This window comes from Aphis gossypii, chromosome 3 (genome assembly GCF_020184175.1).
Source record: "Aphis gossypii isolate Hap1 chromosome 3, ASM2018417v2, whole genome shotgun sequence".
NCBI classification, from domain to species: Eukaryota; Metazoa; Arthropoda; class Insecta; order Hemiptera; family Aphididae; genus Aphis; species Aphis gossypii.
Genome location: NC_065532.1, coordinates 3,334,664 through 3,339,523, shown reverse-complemented (window position 1 = coordinate 3,339,523; position 4,860 = coordinate 3,334,664). Strand labels below are relative to the sequence as shown.

The window sequence follows — 4,860 nt, the reverse complement described above, 5'->3', positions numbered from 1 at the left end:
GATTTAGAGCATTTTCGGTTTATACATTAATTTTGTGTGAAATTGCGAAACCATATTCTCATACCACTGTAAACCACATGTGGTTTTTTATTTGCAAGCTATAATAGTATATTTATAGTGATAAGTCATATTTATATTATACTAGATATTTTTTTTTTTTTATAAAAGAACCTATTATCACTTTTTAATTTTATATTTTCATAAATGTTATTATTTGATCTTCTGTATTTTCTATCCTGGTTTTTCAAGTTTTTTGTATATATACAAAATCGATAACTATAATATAGAATATTATAATCTTGTTAACTTTTAAGTGGTCTTATTATATAAGTAAATAACGATTAATTTTGTAAAAAACGGTATTAGGTAAAATAACGGATCGACCGGATTGTATGCATAAAATATTTTCAAATCGCAATCATATAATATTATAATATAGATTTTTTATAGATTTTTCTAAAACGAGAAAAAATAATTTTAAACATCATTCTTGATTTAATATCATTTAAAATCGATCAATTCAAACAAAAATGTTTTGATAATGCTAGTTATTATAACGTTAAATCAATAATGCCTTCTAAATGTGATCACGTCATTATGAATAATGACTAGTTATCTGTCTATTATTTTACATTTCAATATCTCGGACGACATAAATATAATTGTTATTTTTAATTTCGACAATTATTAATAATATCTATTTAGGTAATTGCAGTCAGTGATCAATTTATATGATGTGTATGTCCAGAGATAATAAATACACAAATGGAACATTAAATTAAGGGCATGACACTCGTTATAATTATATTCTATCATGATATTATATTGCGTATTTAAATATTATTATAAATTTATAAAATCCAACTCCATGGACGATCAGTATAATAATAAGTCGAACATCAGTGATTCAATAAACGTCTAATCGGTACGGTTCTACTGAAACACATCTAACGACCAGAACGATGAGATTTCCGTTAGCAATTATTTTGGCGTTCGTAGTTTTAGCCATCGTTATAGATGTCCCGTACGTGAATGCAAAAAATATCCCGACTACGACCGATGATGAAAATCATTTGAAAACTATGTCATACCATAATACTGATCAAACGACAGGTAAATTTAACTTGATTAAATACTCGTTTATGTAGTTTTTATATTTATATTGTTTCGTTGAAATCAATCCCAATGAAGACGAAAACATCACATCAAAAAATGATCATACCAATAAACCCTGCCATAACAAACACGCACCATGCAGGTTCACTCCTTCGGCCTCTATAGAGGATACGGAATCGCCGATGAGACTACGAAAATGCCCAAATGGACATTATTATCATCAGAAATTTGGATGCGTGAAAATGATGTCTTAAATATAATATTATATAATTTATCTACGTTAATATAAAATAATATATACATATAAAATATAATTTATATTACCTATCATATTGTTAGTTGTTAAAATCTTATTTTTATGTTATTAATGTTACAATTATAGCGTGTTTGCTGTCATTTGGTTCAAAAAATCAAAACGAATAGTAATGACTCAACATTTATAAGTAATAATTGATATAGTTAAATATCTTAATTTCAAATTCAGAATTCATATTTATGATATATTTTATAAGATTATGGTAATATTAAATAATGTTTGTATTCAATTTTAATACATTATAATTTATAACTCAATTTGTATCAATAAATAGTTTTTAATTTTTCTTTGATTAAATCATTTTTCTTTGTAAGGCCTGCTTAATTGCGAACTTTGTTATTTACCAAATAAATTTGGTTGTAATATATACTTTTAATCATTATTAGCTATCAAAAATATAATCTGAAAGTAGTGTTGTAAATGTATTTTGTCACATAATGATTACAATTACAAATAATAACAATAAATAAAATTATGTTGGCAATGAACTTTCTAGAAGAATAATTAACATTTATCTAAGAATTAAATAAATGTGTTACAATTATTAATTAATTATTATATTACTGCAATAAACTAATGTGGCAAAATAATATAAAATAAAAAATGAATTTTTGAAATCGAACAAATTTAAAAATTAATGACCTTTAAAAATGCATAAATTGTACACAACATCTTCCAACATCTTTAACTATTTTTCCAGTAGGCACTAGCTTTATGATTTGTCACCTTGTTAAAATTTCATCATTTAATTTTAAATTAATTGGAAAATATTATATTTAATTTAGTTTTTAAGAATATTTTAAGTTGTTATGCAAACCATAATCGTAAAAAAAGTTATTTGCATTTATTATCTCTCACCGCATAATATCCTCTCTCAAAATTCAGTGTAAGTAGTTGTAAATTCAAAATGTTATTAATTTAAAATCCATTTATAAATCTTATGAAAATTTATATTTTATATAATTGTTCTCATTATTTTTGATGCAACGCAATTAACTATAAAATAAATTTTGCTTATTGTTTACTCACTAATTAATTTTATTTTTTATTTATTATTCTTTTCCAAATGCGTGATTATTCAGAATTAAATTTTAGTGGTATTGGTGTAGATAATTAAATAAACACAAACTTTTCAATGTATAAGAGTGGCTTCTAAATGCTGTGACATATTGTCAAACCTCAATGTGTGTTAAAAAAAAAAAAAAAAGCCAAACATAAAATCTCAGAGAGTTACAGTGATGATAGTCCACGAAATCTATTTTTCAGTTTAAACGACATTGTTAATAATATTTAATACAATTTTTTAAATACAATTACAGTATTATATAGAAATATTATTTTTAAACAGCAAAACATCTTGTTTTTATTTTTTATTTTTGACCAAACTAATGTAATATTATTATTTCTAGCTTGATATAAATGATGAGCTTTTAGCTTTGTATCTGTTCATTGTGACATTTTAAACGTACGTGAAAATAAATTTTCCCATTATTATTTAATGCAAATGTTTATTATTTCTACTGAGTTAATACATGTTTATAAATTACTTGGTGAAGAAACCAACTTATGCGGTGAAAAAAAAATGAACAAATATAAAATACATAGCACGGTATACAGGTTATCTAGGTTTTAGTGTATCTCAGTTCACGGTCAAATTGACGTCGATATACCTAGTTTTGTGAACGTATTGTATAGAGATAGGAAACCTGCCTTTGGCGGATTGGATATAGCACTTGGTAAATTAAATATTATTTTTGAAGAATTTCTATAACAAATAGCAGCTATATGTATTAATAAAAAAATATTCGATATCCGTTAGCCTAAACGAAATTCGTGTACGAGCCACTTATGGCAACCTATATAGGGGTTAAAACGAAGCTATGAATACTTCCCTATCTTTAAAGAACGTGGTGTATACAATTTGGTACTTGTTGGTTCGGTAGTTTTCAAGTCTATGAGTATATACATTTTAATACAATAATATAGGTAGATATATTTCCACATTTTTTAGGATTTAATGATTGCCAGATTTATAAAATCTAATCAAAAATAATAATAAAAATAGAATAATACAAAAAAAATAGTATGAACATAAAGATAAATAATTTAAAGGAGGATATTATGAGTTTTAATCCGGTATGTACCTAATCAATTTTTCCTTTTCCGTCGTTATTTTGTAGTTTTTGCAACATTGATAAAAATGTCTGAATAATTCTTAAAATTAGATTAACTCCAAAGTGTTTCTGTTTGATTTGTATAGGTAAATGAATTTTTTAAATTTAGAGTAGTACTGCTTCACAAATAAGAGGGCAAAATCAATAAGAAAATTGATATTAATATTAAACTACTACATTCGATCAGAACATAGTAGGTATAATAAACTCTAGAATAGATTTCATTATTTTATGATTTACATTTACGATTTCGTGTATTTTTAACCAGTCAATGTTTTATCATCTGATATTTTATGATTAATTTTGATTTTTATTTCAGTCCCAAAATCCCATTTCATGCATATTTTAAAAAGTTACTTTACTATCTATATTTAAATTCTGTCTTAAATTCCGAATATTATAGTTTCTTAGCTTTTTTGTGAATATGTGAATATATTATTAAATATTTACATGTTACATCATGATACAGTTAAATAAACATGATGTATTTTAAATATAGTACATTTTAAAAATCTATTTTAAATTAATCAATGGATCTTATTCATCCATTTATTTAGTGACTATTATTTTTTCTTTAAAAAAATCTAATAGTATTATGGCATTGATTAAAATAATTCATACCTATTTTACTTCAATAAACTGAATTTTATAAATATATAATATATATTATAATTACATAAATTAATATTATAAACTAAAATTGTTTTTAGGTTTAGTATAATAACCAATAAACTTTATTTATACCTTCTAAGATAGGTACTTGCGAGTATATTATGAATAAATCCAACAAATGTACTTAATTAAATACATATAAATAAAAATAAATAATAATTATTGTCTTTTTGCAATACAAACTTGAGTATTATGTTTTATTTCTGATGGATAAATCATGTCTAATAAGAAATAAACTTTACAACATTTAATGAGAAAAAAAAATCTGAGTTATGATTTTCAAAGTTTTTGGAGAGCTAATGGAATACTAGTCATAATAAGTTCTCTGGTGAATATTGTTAACCTAGTTTAGTTTCAAATAAAATGTCCATTAAAAAAAAAAAAACTAAAATAATATGATTCAATGTCACAGAACTTTATAAATTAGTAACTATACATTGTAACATTTTAAAGTAAATATTTTGTAGTTTTATTAAAAACGGGATTGATATTATGTTAGGTAGTTACGATTAAAAAAAAAATATAATATACATCTTACATAGTAATGTATAAAAAATATAAAATGAATTAACCATTAGGCAT

General features: G+C 23.4%; 1 long non-coding RNA gene across 1 annotated transcript; it reads left to right on the top strand.

Annotated features, from left to right (window-relative positions):
- Positions 1-348: 348 nt before the first annotated feature.
- LOC114128974 (uncharacterized) lies at positions 349-2,931 on the top strand. The gene is made up of 2 exons (XR_007605204.1): positions 349-1,113; positions 1,192-2,931. It is a non-coding gene; the product is annotated as an uncharacterized LOC114128974 (long non-coding RNA).
- The last annotated feature ends 1,929 nt before the right edge of the window (positions 2,932-4,860 follow it).